Consider the following 7,441-nt stretch of genomic DNA (forward strand, 5'->3'; position numbering starts at 1 on the left):
AATTGGTTTTAGCTCCCTTAGCAATGTTCATTTCTATTTCTCTCTTGGCCTTTCTAACTTCCTTTTTGACTTGCGTTTGCAGTTCTGTGTACTCTTTCTGCGTACTTTCTTTTTGGTCCTTTTTTAATGCTCTGTAAAGTGCCTTTTTTCGCTGAATATTTTTTTTAATTGATCTATTAAACCATTTTGGCAATTTAGTTTTACATTTAGATTTGTCTACTTTAGGGATATAATTGTTTTGCGCCTCTAGTACTACATTTTTGAAGAACAACCATCCTTCTTCTGTGGGTGTTTTCTCTATTTTACTCCAATCTACTTCTGTTAGTCTCTGTTTCATACCTTCATAGTTTGCTTTTCTAAAATTGTAAACCTTAGCTTTAGTCTTTACTTTTGGGGATTTAAAAAACACTTCAAATGAGACCATGTTGTGGTCTAAGTTTGCCAGTGGTTCTCTGACCTCTGTTTTAGTTATTCTATCTTCGTTATTTGAAAAGACTAAATCAAGGCATGCCTCCCCTCTAGTGGGTGCCTTCACAAATTGTGTTAGGAAGCAGTCATTTGTCATTTCCACCATTTCTATTTCATCCTTCGCGCTACCCACAAGGTTTTCCCATTTTATTTGGGGGAAGTTGAAATCCCCCATTAGTATGGCTTCTCCTTTGCTACACACATTTCTAATGTCATTGTATAACAGATTATTGTGCTCACTGTCTGAATCTGGCGGTCTATAGCATGCTCCTATTATTATGCCTTTTGAATTTTTGTCTGTTATTCTGACCCATATTGATTCGGTTTTATTTTCTTTGTCCAGGTTTAACACCTGGGCTTCAAGACTGTTTCTTATGTATAGCGCTACCCCTCCTCCTCTTTTGTCCTGCCTGTCTTTCCTATACAGTGTATACCCACAAATATTATATTCGTCCCCATCACTCTCAGATAACCACGTTTCTGTAACACCTATCACATCATAGTTACCTGTTAGTGCAGTAGCTTCAAGTTCTAGAATTTTGTTTCTGATACTTCTAGCATTTAGATAAATACATTTAATGGTTGTCTTACCTGAGTTGTTGTTCTTGTTTTGATGCGGTCTCCCTTCTGTTTTTTTGTTGATTTCTCCCCCCTTCCTTTCTACCTGTTGGCGATAGGTTGTACAGAGTCAGCTTGGATGTCTGTAAAAAGCAGCAAGGCAGTATCCAGGACCTCTCTATCCAGGCAATTTTAAAACTAGCATTTTGCATTACGCAGGGTGGACAATTTTTCTGGAATTCTGTGCTGTATGCGAGGAATTTAAAAACAACAAACACATTCCTCACGAATTACTGGCATTATTGTGCAGTTACAGCAGCTGCAACAGAAATTGTGTGCTGTTCTGTCAGGATCCCGATCTCTCTCACTATCTCTCTCTCACACTACAAATCCTTTCTTTCAGTTTCAATAGGGCCTATTTGTCGCGCTATGATTGGCTCAAATTCATACAGAAAGTTTTTACCAATAGATTCTAGCTCTCAAAGTCACCCAGTTCCAGTGCTCTTGTAAGATTTGTCATCTTTGTTTACACCCGCCAGTCGAGAGCTCCAACCAGTGACGTCACAGGAAAACTGTCAATATGGAGGAAGACATCACAATTCAAGTGCCGGTTCCATAGTTTAAACTCTTTTATTATGTTTTCCGATAAATACAATGATGTTTTGAGTGGGAAATGTTATCTTTAGCACTTGATGAATCGTCTTCAACCAATAAGTAGTTCATCCAGTTTCTCTATTTAAAAAGAGAAATGTGAAATGGTATAAATGTCGTAATATTGTATGTATGCATGTATTCTATACATCCACAACAGCCAACAGCCTTTCTTGAGTGGGATACAGCTGACACACAAGAGTGTAACCATTAACTTGTCCCCCTGCAACACTCTACCCCTGGTGGACATAAGAAATACATTATTAAGAAATACTGCAGAGAATAAATGTGGAATTTCTTACACTCCCTAGGGGCAAAGCTTTGCAGGATGACAGGGTAAGGGATATACTTTACAAAGTATACAAAGCCTTGATGTAAGGAAGAAAAGAGAATCTGAAAGAACACAAATAATTGTTAGTTATGGGACTCAAACACTAAGAGTATGAGGGCAATGTCCTGGGAGGATAAAGGAGTAAGTAAGTGTGGCAAAGTGGTTGGTAAGGGGAACAGATGTCGCGGTGATGCGGTGCAGGAGTGATGAACAGACAACAGTGATTCAGTGAATAAGTGCTTTATTGCTCTTTTCCAGGTCTGGCGACCGTCAAAAATAATAAATCCCCGGCAATACACAACAATGTGTAAAGCACGGGGATAATGAAAACAAGGGCACAGTCCTGAACAAAAAACAACGGTACGGTCACCAGTCCTGGGTGATCGAAAACGTGCAGGTGCTCAGTGCAGTGGTGCTCTGGATAGTGCTCTCCTTTCGACAGCTCCGGAGATGTGCGTTAACTGTCTAGTGCTGAATACAAAAACAGACAGTTACACGGACAGACACAACAATACAAAACACGAACACAATCCACTCTGAGAGCTCATCTCTCAGTCCTTCTCTCTCTCCAATCATTTAACCCAAACGAAGGAGAAGATCAGCGTTACCCTGGCCCCTATATGTAATCCTGCATGATATCGAGATAAAAGGTTGCAGCTGCCTTATTACTTGCAGCTGCCTCTCGTTTACCTTTCAAATCAATACGGTCTTACAACAGAGTCGCGCTTCCCTCTAGGCTGACCCACTTCCCTGACCCGGAAACGAACTGTCAGGCCAGCCCTTCCAGATACTTCTCCTCCCGTTCTTTAGCGCCCTCACAGGTCGGGAGGAAGATTCATCACCAGAACTCATCTTTCCGTCACAGTAAGACACAGCCTTTTTCTTGAGGCAAGATATAGCACATGAGCTGCAAAAGAATAATGTGACCGGTGGTGCCCTCTGAGTTACTTGAACTCTAGGTCGGGAAAGTAAGACTCACTATCTATCCACACCTGTGAAGACAAACAAAGAACGCATGCCAATGTATAACACAAAAGCAAGAAGAGACAAAGATAAACAAAAATAAATAATTAAATAAATGGTCGGTAACAAGCCATGTGTCGGCCATCCGCTCGCCGGAAAGGAAAAAACCTATCTCTATTAGGAGGAAACCTCTTGTCCTGGCGGAAAGGACACCCCCACTCTGAGAATGATACCTACTGTATAGACTAGCATGCTGCAGAGATATCGGATGGCAGTGATCAGGTGTAGGAATTAACTGCTGAAGAGGACCAGCTCCCCATGGTCTTGATCAAGTGATGGCTGATGCAGGATCTGCCTGCTGAAGGGGCTGCACTTTGTGGAGTAGAATTGAGAACTGATGAGAGCAGAGAGGTGGGAAGAGAACCAGTGTCTGGTAATGATGTTTTTGGAGCAATCAGTGAAGAGGGAAATTGAGGGGGCTTCTCAAAAATCCAAGGAAGGTGGTTAGGCACATTGCTTCCATGACGAAAGCAAGAGAAAGAGCAGAGCTGTGACTGGGTTTAAATAGGAAGTGTAGGGTGATAGACAGGTGAAAATAGGAGGAAACAAAGCCCTGGCTCATGCCCCCCGAACCCCACTAAAGTTAACATTTAAGATACTATAACTAGGATTTTTTATGCCCGTACTCTTTCTAGTGTCATCATGCCTCACTAAAATGGTGGGACAAACACTCATGTTGATCATAAAGAGCACTATGAGCTGCTTGTTTGTATATTTATATATGCATGTATGATCAGCAATGTTTTCTAAATTATGAAACATATTAGAAATGTCTGGTTGAGCTGAAAGGGAGTGACAAGGGTACTGAAGCTATTAAACATCAATTTTAAAACCTTGCTTACTATACAATGAATGTCCATGTTGAAAGTTCTGTAATGAGTATGTTTTAAATGTTTATGTAAATTCCATAGCTGTTAGGGTATCTTAGCAGCATGGGTTTCTCATATTAGCTTGCGGAAATGGGGAGGGAGTGTTAGTTTGCCTTCTTGCTTTGACACGTTGACCACTTTTAACACTTTGTCATGTTCATGTTAAATATATAACTTTCTGTGACGCACTCCTATGTTGCATGTTTTCCAGCTTTACAGAATGTCCCTGTCTACAAATTGTACTCTATATAAACAGAAATAAATTGTTTGAAGTTCATTGTGTATTATTACGTTCAGCTGTGTTCGGAGTTGTGAAAAAGGATTTGTAAAATGAATTGTAATTGGAGCAAGAGACTATTTAGTACAGCAGTGATCTTGATTATTTTGGGAAATTTGATTTTGGCGGCCGGCAATTGTAAGTATACTTCAGAATAAGAAGTGCAACCGACAAGTGTACTGTTGTAAATTCTATCAATTGTAATATATATATATATATATATATATATATATATATATATATATATATATATATATATATATATATATATATATATATTATATATATAGGCACGAAATGCAAATTCTAAAAAAAAAGATTTTTTTTTTTCAAATATACTGTAATTGAGTCATATTAACCAATGTACAGTTTTTGTCAAAACAGTAATTGTAATATAAAAAATATTATTTATTATTATTATTATATTATTATTTATTATTATTATTATTATTATTATTATTATTATTTCCTTTCAGATCGTCGACCAAGCAAGGTTACTACAAACTGTTGTACATCTGTTTCCAGAACCAAGGTTAACTACAAGATAACTAGATTCAGGGAACAAAATGCCCTTAAACCCTGTGTAAAGGCAGTAATGTAAGTACAGTTTGATTTGAGTTTTATAATGAACATATCATTGCAAATGTTTACCATGAGCACTTTGTGTTAACCATTAGGCTAATTATTATATGACAAGTGGAGTCTGACTGCCATTCACTTTCATTGTACTTTAAATCCTATTATCCTGCGATAACAAGCCAGTTTCAATATACAAAAGTCTCCCATTCCCAACACATCCTGTATAGGAATGATTCTGTTGAAGTCAGACTTTTTTTTTTTTTTTAAATTAAAATCCAGCACTTAATTGCTTAAATATACCAGTAATGGTATACTGTTGCAATTAAATATCCATATTTTAAACAAAGGCAAAACATCGCTGACATAATAAAACTCTACTAATAGTTTAGCATTTAAATTAATCTACATGAATCAACCCAACACCATTTGTGTGGTTTGCACCAAGGTGGAATGTCTTAGTTGCTAATTGAAATAAAATTATTTATGAATTTGAACAACACAAACATAGACATGATGTGATTTGTCTTCTTCTTTTTCCCTGCAGATTTTACACTGATGAGGTTGGCCCATTCTGTGCAGATCCAAGAGCCCATTGGGTGAAAAGCAAAGTGAATGAGCTCAGGTTAGTGGATCCACTTTAGTCTTCATCAGTTGTAATCCTTCAATCCTTGCTATATATTCATACATTTAACACACATGGATGTCGGGACTGCTTTAGATCCTAGAGTACTTCAGTGGCTTTTAACACTAGAAGGACCGGAGATATACTCATACGTAGAAGCCCCTCAGCAGTCTTTCTGATGACTGTATCCAAAACACTGTTAGTATAACGAAGGGAGAAATCAGTTCGAAGTGATCAGTCAGTCGTAATTTTGTTTTGTTTGTTTTTGTTTTTTTTTTTTTTGGGGGGGGGGGGGGGGGGTTTGAGTACGGTAGTTAGCCGGGAGGGGGGGGAGGGGGTGGGGGTGGGGGGGGGGGGGGGGGGGGTTTGAGGTACGCTACATAAACTTCTGAACAATGTTAGTATTTTTTATATATATATACAAACACACACATATGAACATTTATTTTACAAATCAAAACAAAAAAGTAAAAGTAAATAAGTAAATATCTGAACAGACATCAGTTTACAACAAGACATCGGTTTACAACATACATATACATTGCGGACTGGTAAATACAAATAATAAAGTAGAATACCGTTCTGTATAATCACAATACAATTGTTTTCTGTGTGGCCGTCAGTGTGACTGCTCCCGGGGCTTTTAGGTATAATGTAATATATCGCCTTTATTTCTGTACTCCCGCGTTTCATGCTTTGTGAGAATATTTAATACATACGGACAGAAAGGTACATGAACGCGCAGCCCCATATGTGTGACACGACTGGAGAAAATTACATTTTAAAACCAAAAATCGGCAAAATGACTGCTGTGGGGCTTCTAGTCTTAAAGATAACTAAGTGTATCACTTTTAAAGCCATTATTTAGAGTCAAACCATTTGTTTTGCATGGCTTTACCAAAGATTTACACTAAACTACAAAAGATTTACAGACGTTACACAACAAAGCGAGAGGGTCAATGTTATTAAGGCACACTGTCACTAAGTTTGAATGGACTCACGCATTTTTCCGAGCACCTTTTGTCTCAAGTCATACTGAATAATTCATTAATTTAATATTTAATATGGATCTATATATTTAAAAAAAAAAACATTTTCCACTGTGTGATTTTAGGCATCTTTAGAGGTTAAGCACTATTTATATTATGCAAACTAAGAAGGTATTCCTTTCATGAATATTTGTCCAATAGATAATGCTGCGTAAACTTAATTATGACTTAAATTGGAATTAATTATTTTTGGTGTTAATTTGTAGGAAAGCAGCTGCGCCTACAAAAACCTAATTACTGGACAAGCCCTGCATTCCAAATTCTACAAGTGCCAACATTCTGACTGGATTATCGGTTTGTTTCTTGTTTCTTGTTTCTTGTTTTTGCTAATGTTACTACAAAGATGGCTGGCAACGTTTCTCAAACGTCCACGAAGAACAAGAAGAACTGAACATTACAAGAATTGATCATTAAAGATGTGATTTGAATATGTTGTTTTGAACATGGAATAATGGCATATTTTTAAAGCAAAAAGGAACAAAAATACATCGTTTTAATTGGATGAAGTGTATTTTGTTCACCATTGGGGAGGGGGAGATGGGAAATGCAAATATAAAATGTTACTAATGGGAAATGACTGGGGGGAGAGGGGATTGCATTTGTAAACATGCAACAACTTTTATTCTTACTGTATAGGTTTCTTATCTGCTTTAGTTTTATACAATCCTGAGATCTATACAACTTTGTAAATAAAATATTTTTAAACACATTCATAATATAATATTTGCATAAATTGAAGATATTTATAAATGTATATATTAAAGATTATCTCTAATTCTATATCAATTATATATTCTACTTTGCTTTTTTACATTAAAAGGAAACTTTATGTCATTTACATTTTCCTAATATTTAATTTCTTACCTGTTTAATGTTCTATTATGTGTATTCTGTACTATTATCTGTTGTTTCTGCTTAGATCAGTATGTGCCATGCTTACTGAATATTCCAGCAAAACATGCTTCCGAAAAGATAAGTCAAGACTGATTGTGGGAGAAATGAGGTGGTGAAACA

At 36.9% G+C, this 7,441-nt stretch overlaps 1 long non-coding RNA gene across 1 annotated transcript; it reads left to right on the top strand.

The window, feature by feature from the left end:
- Nucleotides 1-4,094: 4,094 nt before the first annotated feature.
- LOC121327401 lies at nt 4,095-7,122 on the top strand. Its single transcript, XR_005951552.1, has 4 exons — nt 4,095-4,315; nt 4,654-4,774; nt 5,301-5,378; nt 6,634-7,122. It is a non-coding gene; the product is annotated as an uncharacterized LOC121327401 (long non-coding RNA).
- Nucleotides 7,123-7,441: the final 319 nt, after the last annotated feature.

This window comes from Polyodon spathula, chromosome 14 (assembly GCF_017654505.1).
Source record: "Polyodon spathula isolate WHYD16114869_AA chromosome 14, ASM1765450v1, whole genome shotgun sequence".
Lineage (NCBI taxonomy): Eukaryota > Metazoa > Chordata > Actinopteri > Acipenseriformes > Polyodontidae > Polyodon > Polyodon spathula.